General features: G+C 44.2%; 1 protein-coding gene across 6 annotated transcripts in view; it reads right to left on the bottom strand.

Annotated features, from left to right (window-relative positions):
- ST5 (suppression of tumorigenicity 5) overlaps positions 1–20,123 on the bottom strand; it is a 299,630-nt gene that overhangs the window by 253,189 nt on the left and 26,318 nt on the right. Inside the window, exon 1 of one of the 6 annotated variants that reach the window (XM_030560424.1) lies at positions 15,564–15,582. The exons of the other annotated variants lie outside the window; for them this stretch is intronic. The gene's annotated coding sequence lies outside the window, so the exon portion shown is untranslated. Of the gene's footprint in view, positions 1–15,563; positions 15,583–20,123 lie in introns of those variants that run through there. 6 annotated transcript variants of the gene reach the window in all.

Raw genomic sequence — 20,123 nt, 5'->3', positions numbered from 1 at the left:
GTTCAAAAACATTTGATTCGTTTTATATTTTGGTTTGTGTGTCCCTCCAGCACTTTCTGGTTCCAGCCAAGACTGGAAGAGCAAGCACCAAAATAGCACAAGAAAGACTATGCTTTTATTGCTACTGTCTTCACACATCATCATAAGTACTTTTGCTCAAATATGTGAAAAGTTTAGTAAAAAGAAAAGACCAATGAGAAACAATCACATTAAAAGTAATTGTTGTCAGTTAACACTTTTTTGAAGGACTAAGAGTTTGAAATAAGCTAAAATACTTCCCATTTTGCAACATTGTTTTAGGGGCCAGATCCCACAATACAGCAATATTGATTTACATCAGCTGACCATCTGGCCCTAGATGTCCAACACATTGCCATATTCAGGGGTCAAATTAGGCTGGCTTGCAACAGCTCAGTGAATCAGTACTTTATTCTGGAGGCTGCCATCTTGAGCTCCAAGAGCTAAGCTTTAATTTAAAAAAAAAATTAAGCGTCCAGTCCTTGTGACTGTGAAAAAAAACACCCTTCAAAACAGGAACCAGACACAAAGCAATGCCTGCCCAAGTATGCAGAGACTGAAATAATGGTGCTGAGGAATGAATTAATTGCTCCCATTCATTAATTCTGAAGGCTAATATAAATGTGAACACCTATTTCACAACTGATCAAAGAACATAAGAAAGGAGGACATTCATTTTCTGATCAGCACAATCTATTGCAAGTGATTTCTTGTGTTAGATTCAAGTGGGTGGAGTTTTATTTGTGGATGGAGTTTGGAATGTGTCCTCTTTCCCTGGGCCCCCACTTTCAATCCTTGGCCATGATGTTAATGCACAAGTTTGGGTATATATTTTATATGCAATTCAAAAACCCAACATAATCTACACACAGTTCTGCATCTAATGCTGGGATCTTGTTGTAAGTTATTTTTCTTCTCTGCAGTGTGGCTAATAGCGGAATCAAATAAAATAATACTTTACATCTTTCATAATAACTACTACCACCCTTACAAAACTCAGTCTGGTTTAACATTGTACCTATCAGTAAGTTTAGCGCATTATGTATAAAATGCAAAATTTATCTCAACATCTGAGTCTAGGAAGATGGGCAAGTCACTTATTCTCTCTTTGTCAGATACCAATCTGTATAATGGGGATAACAGCACTTCCTCACCTCACAGGAGTGCAATACATACATAAAATAATGTATGAAATAAATACATAAAAATAATGAGGCGCCCATATAATATAGCAGTTAGATCTATATTAGTAACTAAGATAGACAGCCTTTAATTAACTTATCAACATATATGTGAGGTAGGGAAATAACACTCATAATTTACAAGTGTGAAACTGAGGCACCCAGAGATTAAAGACCAGATTTTAAAGATATTTAGGTGCCTAACTCTTCAGTGCCTGAATACCTTTCAAAATCTGGCCCTAAGTGATTTGCTCAAGATGACACAGGAAGTCTGTGTCAGAGCTGGGAACTTAACCCAAAGTTCCTGAGTTCTAATTTAATGCCTTAAAAACAAGTTCATCCTTCCTCCCCTAATTCTGTGCATTACTCAGAAAAGGCTAGGTAGGCCAGACTAGTATCCGTGTCAATTGCTATTTAAAAAGAAAGAAGCGGTCACTCCCTATTTTATTCTCATTACAGTAGATGGATCAGAGGTAAATCATCAGCTTGCCTCATGTCATTTTGAAAAAAGGGACCAAAAAAAGATACTGAGAATCAGCTTTTTTACAAACCAAAACCCTGAAACTGAAAAGGATGGAGCTTAGGAAAGTACCATTATTTTTCTTCCAAGTCTGGGAGAACTGTACAGAGTATCTATGTTATTATAGCTTTTACAGCTACTCTTCCTTGAAAATGCTGGAAAACATCCATGCACTCACGTGATGTGCTCTATTGCTCTGCATGTTACTTTACTGAGGGCTTGTCTACATCACAAAGTTGCAGCGCTGGTGAGGGGGTTACAGCGCTGCAACTTAGGAGGTGTACACATCTGCAGGGCATCACCAGCGCTGCAACTCCCTGTTTGCAGCGCTGGCTGTACTCCCATTTTGTCTCGGGTGTAGAGGATCCAGCGCTGGTGATCCAGCGCTGGTAATCAAGTGTAGACACTTACCAGCGCTTTTCTTGACCTCCGTGGAATAAGCAGGTATCCCAGCATACCTGAGGAAGCCTCTCTGGTAATCAAGCAGGTATCCTTCCCCGCGGTTTGCTCCGGTGTTCTCCGAATCCCCCCCCAAGCGGGTCTCCTTCCCAGCGGTTTGCAGGGAGGTTCGGGGAACGCGAGAGCAAACCGCGGGGAAGCAGGTCTCCTTCCCCGCGGTTTGCTCTTGTGTTCCCCGAACCCCCGTGCAAGTAGGTCTCCTTCCGCGCACCCCCGAGCAAGCAGGTCTCCTTCCCTGCCGTTTGCAGGGGGGTTCGGGGAACATGAGAGCAAACCGCGGGGAAGGAGATCTGCTTGCTCGGGGGTTCGGGGAACGCAAGAGCAAACCGCGGGGAAGGAGATCTACTTGCTTGGGGGTTCGGGGAACGCGAGAGCAAACCTCGGGGAAGCAGGTCTCCTTCTCCGGTTTGCTCTCGCATTCCCCGAACCCCCGTGCAAGCAGGTCTCCTTCCCCGCACCCCCGAGCAAGCAGGTCTCCTTCCCCGCCGTTTGCAAGGGGGTTCGGGGAACGCGAGAGCAAACCGCGCGGAAGGAGACCTGCTTGCTCGGGGGTTCGGGGAACACTGGAGCAAAACCGGGGAAGGAGACCTGCTTTCCCGCGGTTTGCTCTCGCGTTCCCCGAACCCCCCTTGAAGCCGCCCAACAGCGCTGCAGTGTGGCCACATCTAACACCACTTGCAGCGCTGGTTGCTGTAAGTGTGGCCACTCTGCAGCGCTGGCCTTATACAGCTGTACTAATACAGCTGTAACAACCAGCGCTACAAAATTGTAGATGTAGACATACCTTGTGACACTTAACTCTCTAGAACTGCTGCTTGCTAGTAGCACTGTGAAAATGGCAGAATTCTACATCTTAGGTCAAACATAAGCCACTTGGTTCAGAAAGAGCACATACAGCTATCTCAAGCCCAGCAAACGGCTCACACCGGCTTTCGGGTTTGTCAGGATCCTGCCACCACAATGGAAGTGCTAATAAGGTCTAATTAATAATATCTACTGGGAATAGACCCAGACTTTTAACAGAACAATAACCTGCTCTGAAATATTGTGGGCATTGAAGTTGTCCCTACAACTGCACTAACTGCCAAGAAAATCCCATGAAGCTCTGGGCACTCAACTCCCAGAACCATCCAAGAGATGAGGGCACTCAGCACCACGCAAATTGTGCCCACATTTAAACTTCCAAATGAGTGCCACTGTGATGGCAGTTTTGTCTCCATATTTAGTTGTGAGCATAGATTGGTGCCCACAGTACAGGGAGCTGCTTATGGAAAATCTGAACCATACGATTCAGATCATTAAGAGCACGCATCTTGGTCTGCTTAGGGAAAAATTCCTCTTTCACCATCTGCATGTCAGAGCTTGACTCCAATTTTATAATTTCCCAACATATGTGAAATTCCCATCAGTTTCAGTGGGAGCTCTGTGCTTGTCAAAAATGCAAAACAGTCACAGTTCACCATGCAGATCCAAGAAGGGAATTTTTGGCCATAACGTGGTGAAATCCCTTTTACAAAAGAATCAGTGTGAGGTCAGTGAAGAGGGCATCAAAGTAGGAGTTAGGAGAACTGAGTTCTGTTCCTAGTTCTGATGCTGACCTGCTGTGTGACCTTGAGCAATTAGCTTGCCTCAGTTTCTTCATCTGTACCATGAGGATAATGCTTACCCAGCACTGCAAAGCTTTTTGAAATCCAGATCTGATAACTGCAGACTGATAACTACCAAGTAATCAACTGCAGAGTCACAGGATGCATTGCATGTACTATGCACCTCTGACTACCTCACTTGCATTCTGCCCCCAATCAGTCCCCATCAGGGCTATTTTCAACTTTGTAAACTTCTTGCGCTACTCACACAGATGCCTCCCTCCTCCCCACACACAACTCCATCTGCCCCCAACTTACCAGTGTTAAGATGTTTCTAAATAATCGGGGCAGGGTGTCTATCACCCATTTTGCCTTTGATTCATTAGCATGGACCTTGGGAAAATCACGCAGGGTCAGATTCTGATACCTTTTATCATAATGAACACCACCCTGCTCCACAAGTGGCCCCACTGATTTCACTGTGATCACTGGTGGACTAAAAATAACATTTTTTAACAGTGCCTAAGTGACTTGAGAGCCAAAGTCCCATATTCAAAATTGACACAGGCACTTAGGAACCCAAGTCTCATGGAAAGTCAATGAATGGGAGTTAAGCACCTAAATGTCTTTGATGATCTGGACCTAAATCCTTTTTGAAAATAGGACTCAGTGAACTAAGTTACTTAGGCGCTTTTGAAAATGATACCTTAAGATACTATCTAGCATGAGTAAGGGTTTTAGAATATGGCTCCTAACTTCTCTCATACTCAGTCCTCCCCCCACCAAAAAATCCCAGGGCCATAAATAAAGCCTAATGGGGGTGGGGGGTGTTAGAATGAATGAATTAAAGTTTGTAAAGTACTTTGAGATCACAGGAGGCAAAGTATTATACTGCCAGCTGAGTAGGCTGACAGTGCCTCTTTAGGCTGTCAGAACTCCCACTGCAAACCCTATTTATGAGGCTGCAGTAATGGGACCACCCCGGAATGTTTTCCTTGTGTGATTTTTAGCATTCTATGGAATGAAAAAGATTTCACATGTGCAAACAGAGATAACGAAAGTCAACAATTTTAATGTTATCTATTGGATGAAAGAGAAAGTTCATTAATGCAAGCAGCTGATAGCACCTGCAATCTGTAGCACAAAGCACTTCTACCAACAAAAACAAAAAAGGCATTTGAGGTGGAGAATGGAACAGGCCATTATGACTCATAGGTTTTAAGTCCAGTCAGTGAAAAATTGGCAGGAGTGTGTTTGACTATCTCTGTACATTCCAAAGATTTATAGCTGCTTATTAAATCATCAGTTCCCATTAAAAAACAAAAGAAACTGTATGTGTCACTAGCATTTACCTCTGCTAGAATACATCTATTCACCATTAACACAAAACAGAGGTCTTTATACAGGGCTGGGTGATCTGTTCAAAATATTTAGTTTTCTTTTTATTATGAATCAAATTTTCCATGAAGGGGACATTTTGTTCAGATCAGTTGAAATCTGCTAAACCGAGGGATCAGTCTGTGGTAAGATGAGCTGCTCTTCTGGCATCACTGTTCCACCTGTTCTTTACTGTGACAAAGTTTCTCCTCTACCTTGGTGGGTCCTGCGCTTATTGGCAGATTTGCTCACCTCACAGATTCACCCTGTGGGTCAGGAAACAGCCCAGAGACCTTCCCCTCTGGTAGAAGCCACAGTCCAGGTCAATTCCTCCTGTGTTTGATCAGGAGTTGGGAGGTTTGGGGGTGGAGGGGAACCCAGGCCCACCCTCTACTCCGGGTTCCAGCCCAGGGCCTTGTGGACTGCAGCTGTCCAGAGTGCCTCCTGGTACAGTTGCGTGACAGCTACAACTCCCTGGGCTACTTCCCCATGGCCTCCTCCCAACACCTTCTTTATCCTCACCAACGGACCTTCCTCTTGATGTCTGCTAACACTTGTACTCCTCAGTCCTCCAGCAGCACTCACTCTCAGCTTCTTGCATGCCTCTTGCTCCCAGTTCCTCACACACATACTTCCTCTCCTCTGGCTCCCTTTGGCCTGACTGGAGTGAGCCCTTTTATAGCATCAGAGGGACCTTAATTAGAGTCAGGTGCTTAACAGCCTCACCTGAGTCTTAGCAGGTTAATTAGAGTCAGGTGTTCTCATTAGCCTGGAGCAGACCCTGCTCTGGTCACTTAGGGAACAGAAAACTGCTTACAGTACATCTCCCTTCCACTACTCTGCTGTTCCCCCATAATTACTTGGTGTCCCAGTCCTGTTGGTCCTCCCCTTAGGCTGGGGGGAGACCCTTTAGAAGTGGGGGGGCATCGCCCGCCCACCCCCGCTGGATGCCAATAGGACTACTCTGCTGTTCCCCCATAATTACTTGGTGTCCTAGTCCTGTTGGTCCTCCCCTTAGGCTGGGGGGAGGCCCTTTAGAAGTGGGCGGGCATCACTCACCCACCCCCGCTGGATGCCAATAGAACTACTCTGCTGTTCCCAACTGGCCTGGGTCTATCACATTACTTAAAGCCAGATGGGGCTTTGAGTGACAGGTGTTTTCTACACAGAAAAGGACTAGAAACTGACTTCAGGGAGATGCCTATTAAAGACAAAGGATTAAGGCAGGATTCTTGGATATCAGAGAGACAGAGCCAAACCTCCTGTTTGTTGGATTCATGGTGGAATGGAACCATCTTGGACCACGAAGTGCAGCCGTGAGCAGCAGACAATGCATCAGCCTGCTAAGCATTGTTAGCCAAATGGTGCTGGTGCAGTAGCAGGGGAAGAGAAGGACCATGAACCCTAGACCCTCACCCTTTAGGACATATTAAAATGTGACCCAAGAGAAGGGGAAATGCAGTGGTTTTGAAATCATATGACTCCATGGATTGCACACACTGCCGGCTGTTCAGTTGCTGGTAGGAGTGTGCATATGAAGTGGCTTTTATGGGGGAAATCCATTATTTTTAGGTTTTGTGTAATTTGACTCCATCCCTGCTAAAGATGACATAGCTATTCTGCCATCTTAAACTCGCTAGAGTTTCTTTATTCTCTTACCCAGGTGGCATAAGGTTTGTTCTGCTGATAAACAGAGACTCATCTTCGTCCTTCCCCTGCCACTCCCCGTGTCACAATCTTGCTTTTTCTTTCCCTCACCCTTGGGCACAGCCCATAGGTCAGCCCCTGAGCCAGACATCTCTTAAAATCGCTAAGTATAATGCACAACAATTTTATCAAATAGGAGCTATTAGCAGGGGCACATCTGGTCTGAATGCTCTGAACTCCCAGGAGTCAGGGAAATTTCACACATTTTAAAGTAATCTCTTTTAAAAAAACAAACAAAAAAACCCCCACACTCAGGTCATCCCTAATACCAGACTGGCCACTTCTACTTACAGACACTCCACAATGCAGATTTCCAGGAGTGCTCACAGCTACCTCAGACTTGATGCTAGAATATAGAGCTGGCCAATGAAAGAGGGGCAAAAATACGTTAAGAGCCAGACAGACTTGCATACATTCATATACTAGTTCAAGGGTAAGCACATTGCATTTGTTGCTGCTAGCTATGCTGCTGAAATCGTGTGCAGCCCATGAAATGAAACACGACAGAAGGCAATGTCTGAATGAGCAAGTCAGCAGAAAGGCTGGGCAAGAATAGAATAATGGAGTGAAGATCCATAATTCTGCTCTTGGATCTGCTTTATCCCCCTAAGCTCCAGATGCCCAGTGCCCATATGGTGCAGCTGAAGTTAAGCATTAGAAGGGTTTCTATCTGCCCCTCAAGTGCAGCTGCATCGAACTTTGCCAATAAAAACTTGATGGGTGATGGGGTTCCATCAAACACATTTGTCTCATGCTTTCGCACTCAAGCCTTGTTATATCAATTTGCTACAAACACAACAGGATATTGTAAGTGCCATTGAATGAGCACAGCTGACTGCTCCAAACCAGAATGAGCAGAAAATCATCTGTGATCTAGAAACACAAAAGCAGAGCTGTGCAACTTAGGGAACTATTCACCACGTCACTCCATGAGATGCTTGTACAAATATTTTTGCTCAAAGCAAAAAAAGTAACTGACAGGATAGTCGTAAATTCAGGTAGAAAGCCATCTTTTACTGTGATAAAAGAGCCGTCTACTGGTGGAAATGTGGTAACAAAGTTAAGGGTGATATCTCCTCCTAAAAAATCAAACACCTAAAAAGCAAAGGAGTCATTAATTAAAGGCACAGTCAGATCCACTATATCACTATCCCAACATTAGCTCATTAGGAAGGATGATCTATCAGTTTAGGCGCTGGGGAGTTAAGAGACCTGATTTCAATTCCCACCTCTGCCACACCTTGGGCAAGGCACTCAGAGGTATAAGTGGCACTTAGGTGCCTAACTTCCATTAAAGTCAATGGGAGTTAGGTGCCTAAGGCATTGAGCCTTAGGCACCTAACCCCTCAAGTCTGACTGTGCCTTGGTTCCCCAGCTGTAAAATGGGAACTACAACGTTACTTCTCTTCTGCGACCCTTGGTCTATTTAGATGGTAAACTCTTTAGGACAGGAGCTGTCGTGTGTGTGTGTGAGTGTGCGCGTGCGCACAGCCCCTAGTCCAGAGGGGACAGATCTCAGTAGAGGTCTCTAGGCTGTACTGTAATACATATAATAACCACAACCCTCACATGCCAACACACTAATAGCCTCTCTAGCACGCTCCCTTTCAATTCAACAGTACTCTCCAGGTGCACATCAAAGAAATGAAAGCCACACTAATGCACAACCCAAAATCCAGGGCACTGAAACAGAGATGAATCTGAGCCAAATCATTCCTGCTCTGCATCCTGTTGCTAGGATGCTACAGGGTGGGAATCAAGCTTTGAACTGGCCCAAAGTGACAATAATTTTTCTAACACAAGTACAACTGGGTCAAACACAAACGAGACGTGGATAGTTCCATGTATCACAAACACAAGAGGTGTGTGAGTGTAGCAGCCACTGCAGAGCTAGTGCTCTAGCTTTTCCTTCTCCTAGAAGAAGGAAACAATAGTAATTATTTTTCCTCTTTATTAGAAATCCTGTTGTTTTCCAGTGCTAACATAGTGCTGATTCCTAGTGGTAACATAGATGATTCAGCAAATCATCCCTATTCAGCAAAGCAATTAAGCACATAGAATCATAGTACTGGAAGGGACCTTGAGAGGTCATCTAGTCCAGTCCCTGCACTCATGGCAGGACTAAGTATTATCTAGACCAGCGGTGGGCAAATTTTTTGGCCCAAGGGCCACATCAGGTTGGGGAAACTGCATGCAGGGCCATGAATGTAGGGCTGGGATAGGGGGTTGAGGTGCGGGAGGGAGGGAGTGCACGGTGTGGGAGGGGTGCAGTGTGCAGGAAGGGGCTCAGGGCAGGGGGTTGGGGTGCAGGAGAGGTGCGGGGTGCGGCAGGGGCTCAGGGCAGGTGGTTGGGGTGCAGGAGGAGTTCGGAGTGTGGGCTCTAGCCTGGCGCTGCTTACCTGGAGTGGCTGCAGGGTGGCAGTGGTGTGCAGAGGGGCTCAGTCAGGCTGCCTGCCTGCCCTGGCCCCGTGCTGCTCTCAGAAGTGGCCAGCACCACATCCCTGCAGCCCCTGGGGGTGAGCAGAGGGTACCTCTCCCCCCCAGGGGCTGCTTGTGGGTACCTCCCCCGAAGCTCCCATTGGCTGCAGTTTTCCATTCCTGGCCAATGGGAGCTGCGGGGAGTGGTGCCTGCAGGCAAGGGCAGTGCGCAGAGCCCTTTGACCCCCGTGCCAGGGGCTGCAGGGACATGGTGCCGGCCGCTTCCAGGATCAGCGCAGGGCCCACGGCACCATTGGGGTGGCAATCCCACAGGCCGGATCCAAAGCCCTAACAGGCTGTATTCAGCCCACAGACTGTAGTTTGCCCACCCCTACTCTAGACCATCCCTGACAGGTATTTGTTTAACCTGCTCTTAGAAATTTCCCATGATGGAGATTCCACAACCTCCCAGGACAATTTATTCCAGTGCTTAACCATCCTAACAGTTAGGACGTTTTTCCTAATGTCCAACCTAAACCTCCCTTGCTGCAATTTAAGCCCATTGCTTCTTGTCCGATCCTCAGAGTTTATGAAAAAAATTCCTCTCCCTCCTCTTTGTAACAACCTTTTATGTATTTGAAAACGTATGTCCCCTTTCCGTCTTCTCTTCTCCAGACTAAACAAACATAATTTTTTCAATCTTCCCTCATAGATCAAGTTTTCTAGACCTTTAATCATTTTTGTTGCTCTTCTCTGGACTTTCTCCAATTTGTCCACATCCTTCCTGAAATGTGGCACCCAGAACTGGATACAATACTCCAGTTGAGCCCTAATCAGAGTGGAGTAGAGCAGAAGAATTACTTCTCGTGTCTTGCTTACAACATTCCTGCTAATACATCCCAGAATGATGTTTGCTTTTTTTTTTTTACAACAGCGTTACACTGTTGACTCATATTTAACTTGTGGTCCACTATAACCCCCAGATCCCGTTCTGCAGTACTCCCTCCTAGGCAGTCATTTCCCATTTTGTATGTGTGCAACTGATTTTTCCTTCCTAGGTGGAGTACTTTGCATTGGTCCTTACTGAATTTCATCCTATTTACTTCAGACCATTTCTCCAGTTTGTCCAGATCATTTTGAATTCTAACCTATGCTCAAAAGCACTTGCAACCCTTCCCAACTAAGTATCATCCGCAAACTTTATAAGTGTACTCTCTATGCCATTATCTAAATCACTGATGAAGATATTGAACAGAACTGGACCCGGAACTGATCCACTCTTTATGCCCTTCCAGCATGACTGTAAACCACTGATAACTACTCTCTGGGAACGGTTTTCCAATGAGTTTTGCACCCACCTTACAGTAGGTCCATCTAGGTTGCATTTCCCTAGTTTGTTTATGAGAAGATCATGAGGGACAGTATCCAAAGCTTTACTAAAGTCAAGATATACCACGTCTGCTGCTTCCCCCCTATCCACAAGGCTTGTATCTGCTTAACTTTAAGCACGGGCTTAAGTCCCATTGACTTTAATGATGTTTCATGAATGTGTTTAAGTGCTTTGATGAACTGAAGCCATAATCAGGAACAGAAAGCCAAATCCCACTCAATGGCTGCCTCCAGACATGTCTTGTTTTTATTCCTAGAACTCCTATGACTTTCATTTCCCATAACAAAGGCTAAGTATTCCAGAGGTACAATAATGTACTAATTTATGGTGGGAGCATGCTCCATTAACCAGAACCTCAGACAGACTCATCTGCTTTTCTTAGCAGATCGGTTTTTAAGGAGCTCTGCTGTGACCTATGTCTGGAAAAGTTGGGCAAGCAGCAGCCAGCCACAATAGGAAATGGTTTACACTGATTGAACAGATTTCTGAATCCCCATGAATTGTATGCTTTGAGGGGAAAACCCAGCAACAGAAAACACAGGAGAAATTGATATTCTTTATGATTGCTGAGAAATGAGGATCTTTGGTTTCTCTTTAAGACTATCCTCTGTTGTTTGCACAGGGAATTTAAACCTAACCAGGCTTCTAAATGTTGTTCCCCAAAACCATGATTTAAGCTTAAGTCAGACAGGGATCATTCACACGTGAAGCATGACTTTTCTGTTGCAAAATGAAGCCATTCTTTTTCCAGACAGTTTTATATTTAGCTTGTTTTAACTGTCCTGATCTGGTACCTGATAAGTGTCTGTTCCTGAATGTCAGTGAGCAATGTCAAAGGGGAGTGGGGAAAGAAGATGAAGCAGTCTTTAGTTTAAAAAGTGCTATGGAGTGGTGTGAGCACAGAATGTATCTAATTCACAGGGTGTCATGAAGACACATTAGTAAATGGGCCAGCTCCACAACTAGTGTAAATCAGGAGAGCGCCACTGAAGTCAATAGAGCTCTGCTGATTCAAACCCAAAGGAAATCTGGACCGACGTTTGTAAAGCACTTTGAAAATTAAAAGTGCGATTTAAAGGCCAAGTATCATCATTTTAACACTTATTCCCCACTGCATCTCCCAGAGTACACTGCAGCTACCAGGAACAGTATATCTAGTTAAATGGGGCCAGACTTTCAAAACCTGGCCTCTGCTTTTGGATCCAGAATTCGTGCCTGCAATTATTTGGGGATCACTGTATATCTCTATAATGCCTGAGTACCGGTTTGTACCTGCAAATCAGGTACATTAATATCTAAGTGACTTACATTCTATCTGAAAATTTCACCCATACAACATTAACTGATGTAAACATGACCCCGTACTAGTAATATATCTAATTTAAAAGCAAAGTAACCAAGTAGTCAAATAATAGGCCGCATGAAGTCCATACATCACCACCACACCAGCTACAACACTCAGCACTAGTGATTCTAGCTCTTCCCATTCTGTTCTTCTCTCCTGAACTGAAGAATTCATTCTGCTTCACTTCTCCCTGGTGTCTAATCTCCACCAGCTACCTGGCTAGGGAGATGGGCTTTCTCACCCTCAGAAGTCAGCATTAAGGAGAAGGAGGTTGGCAGCAGCAGAAGCTATTCAGCATTTTTTTACTTCAAGGACCAGCAGTGACATTATTTCTTGCCTTTAGCATATTAGTTTCATCCAGTACTCGTTCTATAAAACATCAGGAACAAAATGAAGGCTGGCCACATCACCTGCACCTTTCAGCATCACCAGTGGCTCTCAGTTCATCTCAGGATCCAATTCAAAATCCTATTCCTTAGGGAAAATGCACGGTGGAACTCCAGTCAAGACAATGAGGTTATACAGTTAATAATGTGGCACCACAATTTTAAAACTCACCAAATACTGCTCCAGGCTACTGAAATCTGATCTCAGTGACACCAGTGTAAATCTAGAGTTACTTCACTGAAGTCAGAAGAGTGACATTGGATTTATGCTAGTGTAATCAAGAGCAGAATTTGGCCCCTTGTCTCCCTCAACCCCACCTACAAGATCTGTCTGTTTATCTGGCATGGGCCTTTCTTGCAGTCCTTCCATATAATCTGGTTAATGCAAGCAGGAGAGAAGACCCTTGCATCAGTGTTTCCATGTGGAGCAACCTTTGTAAATTTCTACCAGACATTCATTCTCACAGGAAAGGATATTTTATTTCCTGTCATTTCTCTCTCTTTTTCCTTTCTTTCTATTTGACTCCATAAAACATCTTGGGATACCATTTTAATGAAAGACATTCTACAGAATAAAATTGTATGGTGCTGGACTGGTACTGATAGGAATCTATTGGTTGCCAAATCCTCATGCAAAGACTGAAACCTCAAGTCTAAAAGGCTTCGCTTTGGGGAAATTCAGGTCCAGACACAAATCGCGGCTGGACCCATCTCTGCAATTAAATACTGGATCCAGACTCCCTTGGCCTATGCAAAGTCCTGATCTGGATCATCCTTCGTACTACAGATGGGCTTGAAATGTGAACAGTGTGGGACAAATTCTTTAGTCAGTTACACCATTGGCTTCAGAGCAGTTGCAGTCATGTAATGAAGTGAAGAATGTGACCATGCAATTGCATTACTGAGCTGGGGAAAAGCTTTGATCTCGGAGACAAGAGTTTGTTTCCTTTACTTGGTAGTTAGAGCCTCAAGTTCACTCGAAGAATAAATTGGTAAGAAATGATAATAAAACTGAAAAGAAATTCCTTTCCCTTTTAATAAGAAGACTATTACTCAGACAAATCCAGTTAGATATGAACTATCTTCCTGCTTGGAAACTCATGTTATTCAAATCTACCCCAAAACAAAACAAAAATCCATTCTTGATGGTTTTCTTCCTGCTGCCAAGTCCACAAGACCCCCAACCTCAGGTCTTGGAGGACGTCCTGAGACATTTGTTTATTTACGTGGAGTCAGAGTTGGAATGCTTCACTAGCAGACTCACCCCTGAAAAAAGGCTTTGGCCACATGGGGAGGCAGTAACAATGTACAGTATATTTCCAGTGACATCAGCTGGAAAAAAAATGACTAGAAATGCCGTAAATAATAACTGTTAGTTATTGCTAGGAACCAGATTGTTCTTTGCAAGCACTGGTCCATGTTGGGAATGGTGCAGAGCTGCCTCACACCATGGTTCAGGAGGGCAGTGTACTTCCCAGAGCTCTGTACACTACTCTCAGGGTTGCAATTTGCACTCCTCATTATAACCAGCCAGCTTTTCTGGATAGTGTGGAGAGGAACCTGGGCCGTGGCCATGTTCCCTGCTCTTTCTGAAGTGAGACACTAGCAGTCAGCAGTCCCTGTGTTCAAGAGAGGGAGCCCAAACGTGCCTGACTCCCATGCAGTGTCACCATGTTTCAGACATTCCAATGTAATAAGTCAAGGACTCACAAAATTGTGAGGTTGGCTGAAAAATCATAAGATTTTGAAAATAATATTAGGTTCTTTTCATTTGCTGTCTGTTTTTTAAGCATGTTTTCAAACTTCTCTGTGCAGACATGGAGGCCTGAAACTTATGGGCGAGTAAATAAAAGCTGAGATTCTTGCACAATCGCAGGACTCCAAGACCTGGGGCTTTAAGAAAACCATCAAATATCACAAGATCCACAATAACATTGCTAGAGCTGATGAGCCTGATTAAGGGAAGTCCTCTTGCATCATCTCCACTCCCGAATTGTGCACTCATGTAAAGATCATGCCTTGACATAAGAATCTCAGCTTTCATTTTAAAAAGTTACGCTTTTATTTACTTAGCTGTTGCAGATAATGGCTAGAAAATATAAACCCTAAAAGCTCCAAATAGAAAGATACAACATTTATTATTTTATAAAACCTTATGATTTTTAAGCTCTTGTGGGTGGGGGGTGATTGACATGCTGTTTGAACACTTGGGATTGGCCTGATAAGTGTAGCATGCACGAATTACTTCATTTGCCAGTGAAATGCAACCACATGTGGAACACAACATGGCAGCTCTTCAAGAGCACACAGCAATTATGGTACTGAAGGAAGAAGACACTATAAACAGTGGAAAGGAATTCACCAGATTGGAGTTTAGATACTGGAATACCAGGGCTAACACACACATAGTCTTGTGAAAAGTGCCGGCCATGAGATCTTGGATGACAAGTGGTTCAGATCTGAGTTTTATCCTCTTATATGAAAGTGGACAGGCAATCCCAGCAGCACAGTGCCCCTGACACCATGCCAAGGCACTGATTTAATACAGACACAGTACTGACCAGGCCCAACCCAGCTTAGTTTGAGAAACAAGATGAAACCACATCCCATAGTGTTATGGCTGCAGCTCAAATATAAATCCAGTCTAACAGAGGCTTCAACACTAATTGCTCAGCCAATACAACGTGTGAGGTCTCACATCATAGTAACTCTTCGAGGCTTATGCACAGCATCCCCTTACAGCAAAAGGTTGACATGGTCCTCACCAGGACAGGCAGCCACCTTCCTTGATGGATGGGATATTCCAAGATATCTTGTTCCCATTCAGTAGCTCCCGTCTCCTTCCACAACTGTTCCTGTGACTTTGTTTCACAGGATGTAAATCGTTTATGCAATGCATACAAAACCACATCATCTTCATTAAAAAAAAAAGAGAAAAAAAATCCCATTTCATTGCAGAAGTGCATGCTAACAAAGAGGTGCCTATTCTGTAACTTCCTCTCATGCAGTCCCATCAAACTGGTTGAACTGCTCTGTGCTTTTAGGCTGAAATTCCTTTATTCAAATAGTTGCAGTTGGGTTCATCATCTGATTAGGACACATCCAAAAATCAATTCAGTGTCCGCATCCTAACCCTACTATTGACAACCCCAAATGTTAAAAAAAATTAGACTCACCATAACTCATGAGATTGTCTAAGAACAATAGATTGGGTGTTCTTTTTATTTGTCTTCTGCTTCTTGAGCCTTTAGGGTGCACTGGATCACATTTTGAAGCTTTTTCTCCACAACCGCGAGGGTAGAAACTTACTTTTTCTTTAAGAATGAAGGCTGAAATCATCACATAGCCACTTGACTCCAGGAGCTGGGGCTTTGAGGACAACAATAATTATCATGAGTCTCATGACAAAAATCATAAGAGTTGGCAACACTGTAACCCCCTGTAGATATTTGTGCACATCATAAAACCATCAGAGAATCTGGCACGACTGATAGCCTCTTCTCTGAAGAGGCTCAGCACTGGAGATGGCGTATGTGGAGAACTTTGAGGTGTAGGAGCACAAATCCATAAATATTCCTTATTGAATGCATAGCTTCTTTTGAACTTTCACACAACTGCACTAGCCTGACATGCATTTTGCACACATGTGCACTTACTGTACTGAATGTGGGAGGTGCCAGCCTGACTCAAGCCTTGCCCATTGAAGTCAACAAAGGGAGTCTTTTCATGGACTCCAGGGAGGTTTGGTCAGACCCATCAACCTTTAGGTTCAAGAAAATAAAAATCACATCCAATTTGTTCACTGAAGAGTTTACAGCTGAGAGACTGGGGAAAAGTAATCTGACAAGCAAGCTCTTTCTTTCCAGAATTTCATGAGGCACAGACATCAGGGGGATCTGAAAGATCCCACTTACTCTGTTCTGTGGTTTCATTTATTTTATTCTAAGTGGCCCATGACTAGGACTCCTAGGCACTACAGGTAATAATAAATAATGATAGCAATCTTTGGAAACGATCACATATCAACCTGAGTCCATTTTGCTGTGTTAGCAACAAGCATTACGTAGAACTTCTCGCTAAAGCAATTTACAAGCACAGAGTCTCACAAACCCCTGTGAGGGGAGACTGGGGCAGAGGAATGTTATTTTTAGAGGTGCCTGAATGCTGTGGTGCTCAACACCTCTGAAAAATCAGGCCCTAAGCGATTTGTCCAAGACCACAGTAGAAGTCAGTGGTGGAGCCGGCATTTGAACTCAGGGGTGGCAGGCTCCAAGGCTGTCACTAAGTCATGCCTCTCTCTCTCTCGCTCGCAACTCGCCTTGCACATGGATTCCACACCTGGACTTTTTCCAGAAACTATGTTCAATATTCAAAGGATTTATTTTTATGCTTCTTTAGTGCACAGACCAAGCTCTAACTAGTCCTAAAGAAAAACAACTTTGAGACAAACGGTCCTCCCCCACCCTCCATGCCTTATACTCACAGAAATTCTTTATACAAACCAAAATCCTCCCATCCCCAGTGGTATGCATGAGACTTTTGACAAAGGATCAAAACAACCAGCATGGGAATGATAGAACTGTCAAATCCCTAAAATACCAACACAGGGTCATGTTTTCTGCTTTACACAGTTCTCTTAACATTAACTGGAAAGTGCACTTATACCAAACCACAAGGGTCACAGAGCTGCCCCATAAGGGCTATAGGGAATCATTCCACAAAGGGTTACAGAGCAGCAAACTGTCACAAATGTGCCAATGGAAGTCTTCTTTTTACCAAAACACAGCAGAGATACACAGGAAAACACCATCTATGGAAATTTTTGGATTAAAGGTGCTGTGGGTCCAACTGTGAACAGGTTACACCAGTGAGCAGTTATATACAGGAGTAGCCTCCATGACTCCAGCGGGCAACCTCTCATCAATGGCGCTCTGTACATGCAAAGTGTTAGAATCGGGTGCAGCTGTGGCCCGGTTTGCACAGTTGTGCCAGGGAGCAAGGGAGCATACAGCACATCCTTATTTCCCTGTGCCAGTTACCAACATCACAGGGAGAAGCAGAGAGGCAAGCATAGCCTGTTGCGGAGCTGCTGCTACTTCTCTAACACACAAGGAGTGGATGGAATGATGGCTTCACCCCACAACATGTTGTCCAGGATAGCTGAACTGGGGGAAGTGCACTGCACCAGGTTGCAGGATGCTTTTCCCTTGAGCAAGATGAAAGTCAATCTGCCTCCAGGTCTGCTCCTCAGGCAGCACCACAATGTGCTGCCCTTTGCTCTGGGTTTGTTGCACAGTCACAATTTAGTCCATAAATTTGGCCTCCAAAAAAGAATCCCACTTGCTATTCACTGAAGGGCAAGTTCTGATACCCTTATTCACACTTCAGTGGGACTCGGAATCTGGCTCTGAATGCTTAACAAACCCACTACATCAGTGGTTTTCAACCTGTGGTCTGTGGACTCCCCTGCAGGTCTGCAGACTGTGTCTAAGATTTCCAAAGAGGTCAGCACCTCCACTTGAAATTTTGTAGGGATCCACAAATGAATAAAGGTTAAAAACCACTGCACTATGTGATGGGCTTTGCTGCCATCAGCTGATCATCTTCCTCAGCTTGACCCCAGCTAAAAGTGAGGAGCCGCGAGGATCCCCAGGAGGAGTGCAGTAAATGTTAGATTTGGGGTTGGGGGAGCATCCATATTTCTACATCGCAAGATGAGCTCCTTTAGATTTTTCAATGGCTCCTAGTTAGGGTGTGGAGGCAGTGAAGGAGGAGCACCTATGCTGGCACCTGAGAAGCTTTTGAAAACTGGTCGCTGACTTTCTTGTGGCTTAAATTCTAACAGGGGATGCTCCTCAGGCTCAGTTGGAGGGCCTGAAACATCTTGAGTTTACACAAAGCTGCAGCGGAGACAGTGAACAGGAAATGCAAGCGGTTTCAAGCTAGAAGCACTCTCTTGAACAGAGATACTGTATCACAAGAATGTATTATTTGCTATTTACAAAGGAGTTGAGGGATAACAACTACCTGTGTTGAGCAATATAAATACAAACCTTTACATATTTTAAGTTAATTTTCCAAATAGTCTCTACTGAGTGAAGTATCATGAGGCAGTACGGTTAAGATTGAAAAATCACCTCTAAATGGAAAGTGCTGCTCAAAGTGCTCTAAAATTCACATGCACACTTGGATTATCCTAAACATTGCTATGCTAGTTGAGGGCACAGGGCAGGCTTAGTGGTGTATAATTAGGGTCATTTAATCAGGTTTTTTGAGATAAAGCCCTGCCTTCCCTTCTCCCGCCTGCTGCCCCAATGACCTAATTTTAAAATTTGTGGTACTTATAACTTTCCTTGGTCTTTGCTCACAGATAGCAGGAAAAAATATAGGCAGGGTGCACATGAAAAACTGATCTCAGTGGAACTACCCTGATTTTATCTAATGAATGTCATCAAGACCCAGCTACACAATGTGATATTTCAGAGTTATTTGGTTCTCATTCTGTAAAGTGGTGTGCATGGCTGATGCAAACCAGAAATCTCTTAAGTAACCAGAATAGAAAAAGAGCATGTCAGTTTCAACTCCTTTCTTCAAAGTGATCTAAAATTCACATGCACATATTGGTTTCACATTTGGTATGTCAGCTGAGTGCGTGGAACAATTTGTGGTGTAAATTTAAGATCATTTCATCAGGGAGTTTCCTCAGTACAGCCTCCCCCCAAAACTAACCTGCTTTAACTTTTCCAGAGTGTTTCAGAATGTATATGCCAATTGCCTTGAAAATAGATAGCTCATGCTGGGCACTATGGTAGACTTTATTGTGCAAACTGGGAGATATTTCCTCAAGTGGTTCTCATGATTAAACCCCAAATGCATAAGATGCCCTTCTACTAGAAGGATAAAATACATATGAGCTGATCTCTCTACATTTCCAGTAGATGGCAGTGGTGCACACGCACAAAATCCAGTACAACATATATTCCTGCCACCGCTCCTCTCCCCCTACAACTCTCCAGAGTTTTTCCATGTGCTAAAAGCATTAACGCACATTAACAATTTCAGTCCTGCAACAATACCAGCATCTACCTAGTGAGCTAACATAGTTCCGCTTGCTTAGTCAGTAAAGGAAACTGCCTTTAAAATGAGTTCATCTGAGGGCAGTGATGCACCAGGCAGGCTGCAGCCCTGTTTGCTAACCCAAAGTTTATTCACTGAAGTCAACTGAAAGACTTCCCTGCCCCCATTGACTTCAATGAGCTTTGGCTCAAACCTTGTGATCACAGACTGTCCCCTAAATCTAAAGCGACAGTAGATGGGTTCCTGGGCACCAACCTGCTTCATCATTGTTTGGTAAATTGGAGTAAGTTGGTTTTACTTGCCTAAGAATAGCATGCAGCGTGCAGTGATGCTGCTTGTGTTATACTTGTTTGGAGGCCAAACACAGGACTTCACTCTCCGAAGCTGTCAATTTATCGCCTTTCCACCAGCATTTAAATATACACACTTACAACAGACCCAGTTGTATTCTGACTGAAGCCAGTGGGAGAGATGGGGGCAGAAACGGGCCCCAAAGGAATAGCAGATTACACCATTCCTAATGGGCTCCCCAATGGTTGTTCAGCTTTTCCTCCTGGAAGGTAAATACAGCTTGTATATGTTCTCAGCATTCAGACTGAGGACTGTGACTCACTAGGAGGGTCTGAACTTTGTCTTCTTTGCTCACTGTCAGGATTAAC

Source organism: Gopherus evgoodei, chromosome 4 (assembly GCF_007399415.2).
Source record: "Gopherus evgoodei ecotype Sinaloan lineage chromosome 4, rGopEvg1_v1.p, whole genome shotgun sequence".
NCBI classification, from domain to species: Eukaryota; Metazoa; Chordata; order Testudines; family Testudinidae; genus Gopherus; species Gopherus evgoodei.
The sequence above is the reverse complement of the archived record's forward strand: the minus strand, read 5'-3'. Positions and strand labels throughout refer to the sequence as shown.